The sequence below is a fragment of the Colossoma macropomum genome, unplaced genomic scaffold (genome assembly GCF_904425465.1).
Source record: "Colossoma macropomum unplaced genomic scaffold, Colossoma_macropomum, whole genome shotgun sequence".
NCBI lineage: Eukaryota > Metazoa > Chordata > Actinopteri > Characiformes > Serrasalmidae > Colossoma > Colossoma macropomum.
Genome location: NW_023494807.1, coordinates 14232953 through 14245090, shown reverse-complemented (window position 1 = coordinate 14245090; position 12138 = coordinate 14232953). Strand labels below are relative to the sequence as shown.

Here is a 12138-nt window from a genome sequence, read left to right as displayed (position 1 = left end):
TTTGGTAACAACTAGCAACTGAGCTTATCATTTTTGTTAGTACAACTTCCTACCATTATTTTACCATTTTATTACAAGCTTGTTATTGCTACAATTACTAACTTATTATTTAGTAACAACTAGGAAATTAGCATGTAATTACTAGGTAAGTACAACTTATTACTGCACTATTACTATATTATTATCCATTTATTACCAATCTGTAACATGCTACCATTTTTTTCTTAACACCTACTGCTCAATACTGTTGGGCTACTCTTTCACTCTTTCCTAAGTTCATTGTTTGTTTCACTGCATATATAATTTGAGGTTGTTCAGCTTATTTCCATAGTAAAACCTTCATGGATTTGAACCTTCAGCTTTGTGTTTATAGTTCTGCAACAGTTTAATGATGTATCATCCAGCACCTTCCAGAACGCTATACTATGATTAGCATTCAACTGTTAATGCAGAAGACAAAATGAATTTTGAACTGATGATCATAGAGTACTTTTTAACATATTCACATTAGGGCTGTAAAAGTTAATGCATTAATAACAAACTAATACAATAATTTATTGATTTTACTAATTCTTTAAAACTGTTAACATGTTTTTCTAGTTTGACCTGTTGAATCATCTGTAGCAGCTCCAGGCTGAAGATCAGCTGCTTGTGTGCTGTATTTTGCTATGATAGAATCCGCAATATTAGCCCGTTCATTTAAATACAGCTTTTAAATGGCTTTTATAAACAATACTTGCAGGAGACCTATGGAATCATCAATCAGCAATAAATTAACAAACAATCATGGAGGAGTGTAACATATACTGTAGGCATGATATATATGATATATTCACTCACTGGTTGGAACATGCAGCCACTGTTGCTCTCACTGTTGCTTTTCTGATGAAAACTGTGAAGTGTGTGTTCACATGATGAAAATAATGTTAGTGAATTAGTGAATAATTAGTAGATACACTGTATTAAGCCTTTTTTGCCCACTTATCTTTATCTACAGTAAAATGCACAGCTTTTTCTTCAGGGTCAAACTTGAGATAATCTGAAATAAGACAAATGCAAATAATCATGATTAACTACTCAAAATAAAGGGATTAACTGCGATTGGTTTGATCATTTGACAGCCTAAAATTCACATATTTGCAATTTAATTCATTAAAAGATGTCTACATACAAGCTTGAGAGCTAGAATTGCAGCTGTGAGCTTTGGTTACTTCATGTTCTGGCACAGAAGAGAGCGTACACTGAGGACTCTTTCATATCTGAAACTGTAAAAAAAACAAACAACTGGTCTATAAGTCCTATTGCTGCGTTGTAGCACTGTGAAGAACATGTTGAACAAGCAACCTGCTTCAAAAAGCTGAGGCTTGTTATGTCATTGAGGCAGAAATAGAACTCCTCATCACTTTGAATGATGCAAAGTAGGAAACACGCAACAGAAACTCAGATCAGAGACACAAACTGCATGTCAGTAAACACAGTACACTCAGTATACTGTAGATTCTCAATATCTCACAGTCACAGATACTGTATAATTTGATATGAATCAACTTGTGTGTAAAGTTATGAAATACTTAGTCCAAAAATGTTTTGCTAACATTTGATTTAAATAATTACTTAACCATAAATACATATCCACATCACTTGTTACATCATTAGTTACACAAACAACTGCATTTACATTCAATTTCAATTCTGCATCAACAGGTTTGAGTCTGCACTTTTGATTTATTTTTACATTTTTGGCATTTTTTTAAATTCAAAGACTGGTATAAACATGGTGAATATATAGAATTGTAAATTTGTAAAATCATAAAACAAATGGTAAAACATCTCTAACACAAATGTGGTGTTTACTAAAAGTATAGAAGCCACTTTCAACAGAATTTCTTCTCTTTTTCATTCAGGAACAAGCATGAATTAGTGAACATAAAACAAGCTTTTGTTAGTGGTACCAATAACTGCAACTCCTAAAGCAGCATTCAGATTATGACGGAAAATGTGCGCTGTGTGCTTCTCTGTGCAGCAACAGGATTTAACTACTCCAGCACTTTAGGCTGCAAGCCACCTATCAGAGGAACTCAGACACATCCCAAATAAGTACATGTTTTTATGTACAGCCACTTCATTAAACACACCTTCTTGTATCTACATTCATTGTCCCTTTAATCAGCTCCACTCACCATATAGGAGCACTTTGTTTTTCTACAATTACAGGCTGTAGTCCATCTGTTTCTCTGCATACTTTGTTACCCCAAGAGACCAGCATTTCCTTCTATACATCTCTCTAATGTTCGCTCCCTCACTAACAACCTGGACTAACATTAACTCTGTAAGACTGAGTACACTGCAGGAGGTGAGGGATTACTCACAGCTCTGTCCCGGTCAACTGTAAGTGCTTGTAAAGTGCAACAGCTCATCTAAGAAGCGGTAGACCACACAAGCTCACAGGACATGACCACTGTACGTTGTAGCATGTAGTGAGTAAAAGTCGTCTGTCCTCAGTTGCAACATTCACTTCAGAGTTCCAAACTGACATTGGAAGCACCGTCAATAGAAGAACTGTTGGTTGAGAGATTGGGTTTCCGAGGGTGAGCAGACACGCACAAGCCTAAGATCGTCATGCACAATGCCATATGCTGGCCAGAGTGATGTAAAGTACTATCTGGTACTATCTAGTACTGTCTGGGCTGGTAGACACCAAGGAGAACACTAACTTCCCAAATGCAAAGGCCCAACTGTAAAGTTTAGTAGAGGAGGAATAATGGTCTGGGGTTGTTTTTCATGGTTTGAGCCCCTTAGTTCCAGTGAAGAGAAATTTGAATGCTACAACATACAACAACATTCTAGAGAATTGTGTGCTTTCAGCTTTGTGGAAGAGTTTGGGGAAGGCCCTTTCCTGTTTGACCATGACAATGGCCTCATGCACAAAGCGCGGTCTATAAAGAAATGCTTTGCTGAGTTTGTGGTGGATGAACTTGACTGACCTGCACAGAGCCCAGACTAGCCTTGTCACCTAAGTGTCCAACCTCACTAATGTTCCTAAGGCTGAATGGGAGCAAATCCCTGCCGCACAGCAATGTTTCAAAACCTAGTGGAAAAGCTTACCATATATACCATTGATTGAACTGAAGAAAGTAAATAGTAATCAAAGAGAGGTTTGGACATGGTTAAGCTAATACACATCACATCACAATAAATTATGAACAAACAACTGACTACTGCCCAGAAACATGGCTTTGTTCTATGTTCTCACATACCTTTTGATCCAGTACCATGTTTCTCTATAGAGAACACACATTATTGTAACTTCAATGCACAATAACTGTTTATTTGCTGAGTTTAAAAATCATATTAAATAATAAAATAAATAAAGCCTAAAATGTAGCCTGTGCAAAATTTATGGCACAGATTGTAATATGTTACAATATAACAATATTTCTTTAAATGCGTTACAATTTCTTTACAATGTGTAATCCAGGAAATAACTAAAAACTGTGCACTAAAGTTGCATATGACTGTGTGTGTGTGTATATATATATACATATATATATATATAAACTGTACTGGTCTGGGTGCACCATTTGACCACTACTGGCCACCTGACTTTTCAACATAAACTCATGCCAAACTATTTTATTTAGCATTTTATATAAATAATTTAACCTTTTTGGTGACTTAATCAACATGGTTGCACCACCTGAGATTTTTTTAGACTTTTAGAGGCAAAAATTAAAATGAATTTTATATGGATGCATTGAAACTTGTTTTACATAAAAGAGGTATTGCTGAATAATAAAAATAATAAAAATAATGGACAAAAAAATGCTTATTATGTCAATAACCCATATAAAATTACACACAAAGCTATTGCTGTCACAATGGTGCACTGTAGGCCCAGCTAACACCTGCTCTGATGCCTGTCTGATATATATTATCCATCTTTATGCCTATTCATGCTTAACTGCTTTTGTGCATGAACTGAAATATGTAAATCAGCAACTAGATAGCCACAGCCAATTTTAGCACTGCAAGCTTAATCCTTTGGTCTTGTGTTTGCTTATGTGAGTTTGAGCTCTAGGCATTTGCATTTACATTCGAGCTGGTCTACCAGCTGCAGATGCTCACACAGGACAAGGCTGCAGCGTTAGCGGTGGTATGACACTGATGCGACAGTGCTATGTAGGGTTAAGAAGTACACAGTTCCATTAAACACTCACTTCCTTTGAAAAATGAAGCAACATCAGGTTACAAAGTGGGTGTTACACCATTTGTTAGAGTGTATGTGAGAAAGCGGAAGCTTAAACGTTTCATTAGGGCGTAGAGAAGCGAGCAAGGGGAAGTGTGAACACACATCTCACAATGACAAAGTCACAAACAGATAAAAAAAAAAACACTCCCTCCCTCTCTTCCTCCCTCCCTCCCTGACCTCCGCCATCTTTAATTAGCACTGTCAGCTTACTGCAAATGGCACAGTTATTAACAGAGCTGCGCCAAACCCAGCGCAAAACAGCCTCAACACCCCACACATCGAGCTTTAGTACTCATACTACATCATATTACTCCAACAGTGTGTGATCAGTGAACAGACTGTAGCAAACGAATCCTTCACTTCAACCAAAGCAGGAAGGTTCACGTTTTACTTTATATTGTCAACATTAACTCATGAGCATGGACAATAGTATTTCACAAGACTATCACCAGTAGTTACACTGTTATTGCATGTATTAATAATGTGTAACAACACTGTTATTATAGACACTTAATATAAAGTGAGACCTATTAGTTTGTTCGTCCAGCAATCAAGAATCTGTCTGAGTTAAAGTATTAATTTGAAACTATTATTAAATTAATATTTAACTAAACTGAAAATGTGATGAGTTAAATGGCTCATATCATGGAAAATGAAATTTCCCATTTTTTTTTAATAAAAGGAATTGAAAGTAACATGTAATATATATATATATATATATATATATATATATATATATATATATATATATATATATATATATAAACATATATGTACACAGCAGTTTAGCCCCATCCATCCCATTCATACTGACATTCCAGGGAGTGTTTCATCCCAGACTGCATATTGAATGTGGTACAATACAGGGCAGCCAATCAGAACAGAGCTTATTTACATATATCAGCCTTAAAGGCAAAGCTACAAAGACATCTTTTTTGGTACATAAAACCACACATATATTATAAGTAGATCTCAAGGGAAAAAAGTATCTATGAGAAAAGTATATAGAAGTCCTTTAAAATGATACACAGTTTAAATATATATATATATATATATATATATATATATATATATATATATATATATATATATATATAGATAGATAGATAGATAGATAGATATAGATATAGATATAGATAGATAGATAGATAGATAGATGTTAAACATTATAAATTGTGTCTTAGATTATATAACTATATAACTTCTGAACAGGCCATATGTTTATGTTTCTTTTTTTCCAGTATGTTCAATTTAGCAAATAAACAGTAATTATGCATTAAATTGTGCAGAAGACTGTTCTCTGTAGAGGATTTGTTAATTTACTTTCACTTAGAAAATTAAACAAAGATGTCATTGAACCCAAACTATAGTATGCACTTTATCAATCCGTCAACATAACTAGTTCTTAGACAGAAGTAGTGGGGTCAGATCTCTCTGTAGTGGAACAAATGTTCAAAAACAGCAGCAGTATTATTAACAATATTAAGAATATTATACTTCACCACTGTACACTGTGTAGGCATTAAAGTAAGAAAAATGAAATGCTAGTTGCTGTACGATTCACCAAATTGGAAACTGAGAAAACTGAGAAAAATGTTCCATAATCAAGTGAACCGCCTGGTCAGAGACATCAACCTAACCTTAATTCAAACCAAGTTTGATCTGTGACAACCAACCGTTTGCCCCCAAAAGCAAACCTTGCTAGCATGCAGATGCACACACCGGAACAACTCACACAAAGAAAGGCAGGAGGAAGCCATCATCCGTTCTCTGACACCAATCGTACATGCAGCAAATGTAGGCACTATTCCAACAAGTACACTAAAGAAGCAGCACGCATTCACCTATAGCACTATACAACTTTCCAAAAGTCAAAATAAAAAAGTGGATATAAGTGAATTAGTTACATTCTGTTAAATTCAGATTTTTTTTCAAATGACGTGAACCACCAAACACAAAAAATATCATTTCTAACACTGTGATATTTTGCGATGGTAAATACTGAATACTGAGCACTAAATACTGTGAACATGAAACTGCGTAAAATACCAAAATATGTCACCAGAGGTACTAAACGGTGTGTGTGCATGTGTGTATGTTACTAGGTTAACCACTGAATCCAAAACATCAGTATTTAGTAACACTGGAAAATTTTGTACTGCAAAATTTAACTGAATATTGTCCTCATTCTGTAAATAGCAAGATGTGTCAGCAGAATTACTTAAATGCTGTTGTACATTACAGATAGATCTGATTGTGTGTGTGTGTGTGTGTGTGTGTGTGTGTGTGTGAGAGAGAGAGATGTTACTAAGTGAGCTCATACCTGTGTGTGGTGCTGGTGCAGCGCTCCCTCTGAAAGCAAGACGGAAACTCACCCGTGGGTTACACACCACACGCTGCTCGCCGCAATGCATTCTGGGGGAGAGCCTGACGTTGGCCCCGTGGTGTGTGTGTGGTGCACAGCAACCGGAAACGACACCTAAAGCAGCAAAATAGCAATACAGACGTGTCAATGTGTGTATGTGTGTGTGTGTGTGTATATCTGTTTTCATACGTAGTCAGGTCAAAAACACTCCTGACTTTATACAGGGCTTTATACAAAGTTAATTTCAGAGCAAAATCCAAAATTACTTTAGGTTATTGAAGTGTATATACATATATACATATATATATATATATATATATATATATATATATATATATACCTATATACACACACACACATATATATATATATATATATATATATATATATATATATATATATATACACATATATATATATTTATTTATATACATATACACACACACACATGGGGCACATCATTCTTACATATGAGTACTTATGTACAGCTCATATGGGGCATACTTATATTTCATATAGATACTTATATATCACCACATGTATCTCTTTTTTTCTATTTTATTTTTTCTATTTCACTGGGCCAAAATAAATAAACTGTCTTTACATTAAGTTTAATTACAATATTAAAGTTCTCATTTTGGAGATGCATGTTTTTTTTTCAGACAAAGACTATATAAGACAATACATATATATAATAAATATAGGACATGTTTTTATTATGTATAGTTACTTATATACAGAGGTGGGCAAAAATATGATATCACAATACTTCTAGACACAATATGCATCACAGTATTTCATAGATTTGCTCATTTGGAACCAACACAATGCACCCGTAGTGTCACTTTTAAAATATGCTATTAAAAACAGTCCATATTGACTTTTATTCAGTGTTTTACATACTGCACAGCACTAAATCCAGTTAAACAGAACCAATATATTAGTAATAAGAAATATTTCACCTGCATAAGGAAGAAGAATGTCAAACAGGTGAAAAAACAGGAGGTTTCAAAAGTGAAATGAAATAAAAAGATTAAAAGAGAAAATGGGACTTTTAACAACCTAGCAAAAGCTTGTAGACTAAAATTGTCCCCAACAGATAAACTGTACTTAAAGCTTTCATCTTTGAGAGAGAGAAGAAAATTAAGCTCTACTCTTGGTTTAGAATTAAAAAAAAAATCCACAGGTGTTTCTGTCCATCTTTATACTGTGAGAAGACAACTCAACACGGTAGGTCTAAGAGGATGAAACTATCACTGAGAAAAGGAACTAGGCAACACAAAAATTACAAATCAATCAAAGAATTTGTTGGTGTTCTCAGAACACAGCTCTGTCCACCCCAGAGCCCAGACATCAACATCAATGAATGGACTTTGGATTGCTTGGATTGTAAGGAGCAGAAAATGCAACCAGCTTCTAAGACTGAACTTTGGAGGTGAGGAAAAACATCCCTTCAGATTTCTTTGACAAACTCCCAACAAGAACAGATGCAGTAATAAAGGCACAGAGTGGACACACTAAATACTGAAACATTTGATACTGTGTTTAGCTGTTGATGTTTTTGTGTTAAATAAATGTTTTTTCATTGTTTCTTAATGCTGAAAAATGAACAACTTGTACCCCCATGTCCTCACAATGTACTAAAACAAGTGTGTGTGTGAAAGAGAGTGTGTGTGTTTGTGGGTTAGCTGTTCTCAGATATTGATCAGAAGTGGGGGAAAAAGCAGGGGTCTCAGTACGCAAAAGAGTGTTTGACTGTGTGTGTGTGGTGTGTGCGATGTGTTAGAGTCCTCAAAGCCCAGCCACATGGCTCTCTCTCTCTCTATCGCCATGGAAACCAGCTTTTATCTTATTTGCATCTGAGCATACAATATCATCCACAGACAGTCACGACTGTCTCTCCTGCAGTAAAAAAACACACACTGACTCTGCTATGGTTCCTAATGACAAAAACATACCCACACCAGCCAAAACACATACACATGTGACTTGTTTAGAGCCCAATGCTGCTTCTAACCCCATCCCTCAAAGCTAATTCTGTCACTGAAAGGCCTGACCTTGTCCCAAATGCGGTGTGATACAGACTCCATCTCTCTCTCTCTCTCTCTCTCTCTCTCTCTCTCTCTCTCTCTCTCTCTCTCTATTTCTCTGCCTTTCTCTCTGAGGCTCTACCCCCTGCCTGTGAGAAAGAGGAAGCAACGTGCGCAACGGACCCGCGTGCATGGCTTAAGATAACAGTGCAGAGAGTTAAACAGGAAGAGGGGTGTGTCAGCTGTGTGTGTGCATGCGTGTGTAATGGTCGGGGTTATTTCAGTTCCCCTTTTCAGCGAGAGCCAGGTGTGCTACTTCGTTCTGCTCAATCTGTTCAGGTTCCTGTTTTAAAACTGGTGAAAACAAGAAAAAAATGAAGAAAAGCATAACCTCACATGCGTACTGATATGAGAAGGGAGGGAAAAGAGAGGAGGAAAGATGGAGGGAAGACTGGACAGATAGACAGGCAGACAGTGACTTTCTGTTTCTATATAAATACCTCCGCACTTTCAGTGTACAGACATGCCAAAGCATTCTGTGTCTGCAAAAGAAGAAAGAAAGAAAGAAAACAAACCCCTCCAAGCCCTTTCCCACCCAAGTCATTGGCATTCAGCTGCTTTCTGTCAGTGCGGCATGAGTTAGCAGTTAGCACTCTCGCACTGAGGCGTTTGCTTACCTCCCCTGTTTCTCTACCAGGCGATGCTCCTCACATCCAACACACCGTGTCCTCTCTCCGCTGGCGGTGGACAGGAAGCACAATCGGTCCGTCCCTATTTACAGTCCCCTGACACTGCAGTACGCCGTGCGCCTGACGCATTCTTAACCCAGCGATGCAACCGAAGAGGGGAGGAGAGGAGAAGAGAGATGGGAGTGAGGGCTTAGAACAGATGAGAATGTTAACATATAAGCTTCATAGGCACCACATGTACAAGATCAGTGCAGATCTAGTTCATCATATAAGATGATAAATATGTCCAGATTCAGCTACTTTAAGATGCACCTATTGCTGACAGTGGTTAAATTGTGCGAACACAGCTTGTAATGTACATAGAAAAGTGCTGCCAATAGAAAGGGACACTGCAGAAGCCATCGGACGTGAGCCTAAGGTCACCATGTCCAGCGCCAAGGGTATAAAGGTCCCCAGCACTGGGATGCGGAGCAGTGGAACTGCCTTCTCTGGAATGATGGAGCTCCATCCAATACATTTGGGATGAGATAAAATGATCCAAAACTTATCCTCCAACATCAGTGTCTGACCTCACTAATGCTGTTGTGGCTGAAATCAAATTCTCACAGCAATATTCAAACACCAAAAGCCTTCTCAGAAGGTGTCTCGAAGCTGTTACTGCAAAAAACATAACATACTCCTTGTTACTACCCTTTTTTCAGAAGAAATGCTGCATGAGCAGGTGTCCACAAACTTTAGTGTAAGTATCAATATCGGTGTGAGTGAGCTGGCCTTATTGCAAGAGGCAGGTGTGACTTTCTGAGCGTTTGCTAAACTAAACACCAACTACTGTACTAAGAATATATGAAGAGTTCATTTGCAAAAAAACATTAAATGCCATCTTTTAAAAAACAAGCTAAATGTTGTGAGTTATTCTTAACACACAGCGCATTCTGAACCCTAACTATGTTTTGTCACATAAGCCATTATTGTCCATTGTCAAGGCATTGCAAGTTCACATTTTATAGCAGAAACAGTCAAACGCCAGTGCTGTTCTTGAACACACACACATCATCTAAACTGCTTATCCTTCTGGGTTGCAGTGGGGTGTTGGAGCCTATCCCAGTTGTCATCAGGCAGAAGGCAGGATACACCCTGGACAGGTCGCCAGTCCATTGCAGGGCAGACAGACATACATACATACATACATACATACACAATCACACCCAGAGGCAATTTAGCATCAAAGGGCAGACAGACAGAAGTGCATACATACACAATCACACACACATTCACACCCAGGCGCAATTTAGCATGTCTAGTTAGCCTGACTGCATGTCTTTGGACTGTGGGAGGAAACCAGAGAACCCAGAGGAAACCCAAGCAGACACGGGGAGAACAAGCAAACTCCACACAGAAAGGACTCTGGTCACCCAGCCAGAAATTGAACCCAGGCCTTTCTTGCTGTGAGGCAACAGCGCTACCCACTGTACCACCATGCCGCCCTGTTCTTGAACAGAACCTGATAAATCCGTTCAGCAAATCACATACAGGGAGTAGTGAGCCATTTGAGATTCAGCTTAGAACTCTGTAAATTATGATCTTATAGATGTTTAGTATTGCCCATTAATGGGCTGTTTTTGTTGCAATCCATTTCACTGGACCACATACAGATCAGACTATTTTACTGTGATTATATATCAACACAAGGTCTTTAGAAATTTTGTAATTTGTTTCTCTGGCAGTCAACTGTAAAATAACTGTCCCAGCAAAAAAGAGAGGCCACTGGCTGGGGTTCTAAAAGAAACCTCCTAGTTCCACTTATTTGTCCTCCTTCTCATATTTTAATGAAAGTATTTTAAATCATTTTCGTAGCTCGGCTCGCAATTGATGTTCCAGTTCATCGTAAGGTACTCAGTGGGCTTGAGGTCAGGGCTCTGTGCAGGCAACTGGAGTTCCTCCACACCAAACTCGTCAAACCTTGTTTTTATGGACCTTGCTTTTTGCACAGGTGAAAATTCATGTTGGAACAGTAAAGGGCCTTTCCCAATCTTTTGCCACAAAGTTGGAAGCATCTAATAGTCTAAAATGTCATTCTGTGCTTTCACAATAACATTACCCTCGCTGGAACTAAGAAGGCCTAGCTAACACCCTGAAAAACAGCCCCAGACCATTATCCCTCCTCCACCAAACTTTACTATTGGCACATCACATTTCAGTAGGTAGTGTTCTTCTGGCATCTGCCAAACTCAGATTCGTCCATCAGACTGACAGAGTGAAGTGTGATTTATCACTCCATAGAACACGTTTCCACTGCTCCAGAGGCCAGCCAATTCCTGGCATTGCGCCTAGTGATCTTAGTCTTGTGTGCAGCTGCTTGGACATGGAAACCCATTTCACCCAGGTTGTGACGCACAGTTCTTGTGATGATGTTGCAACCAGAGGCAGTTCAGGAGCTGATTTTATGCATCCTAGACTTCAGCACTTGGTGGCCCCATTCTGTGAGTTTGCATGGCCTATCACTCTGTGGCTGAGCTGTTGTTGCTCCTAGACAATTCCATTTCACAATAATAGCACTTACAGTTGACTGGGGCAGATCTAGCAGGGCAGAAATTTCACAAACTGACTTCTGGCAAAGGTGGCATCTTATGACAGTATTACATTTAGGCCCAATCCCATTTCACCCCTTGCCCCTACCACTTAGCCCTTAGCCCTCTGTTTTGCGCGTTCACGTCTAGGGTTAGGGTGTCCCAATTTTTGTTGAGATAGATGGGTAGAGCGAAGTGTTTGGGCTACATGGCCCTCCAAACGGAGATTTTTCAGAGA

At 38.1% G+C, this 12138-nt stretch overlaps 1 protein-coding gene across 1 annotated transcript in view; it reads right to left on the bottom strand.

Moving 5' to 3' along the window:
* mbnl1 (muscleblind-like splicing regulator 1) overlaps positions 1-9447 on the bottom strand; it is a 90504-nt gene extending 81057 nt beyond the window's left edge. Inside the window, exons 1-2 of the mRNA XM_036556025.1 lie at positions 9322-9447; positions 6573-6728 (exon numbers count right to left, since the gene is read on the bottom strand). The gene's annotated coding sequence lies outside the window, so the exon portion shown is untranslated. The remainder of the gene's footprint in view (positions 1-6572; positions 6729-9321) is intronic.
* Positions 9448-12138: the final 2691 nt, after the last annotated feature.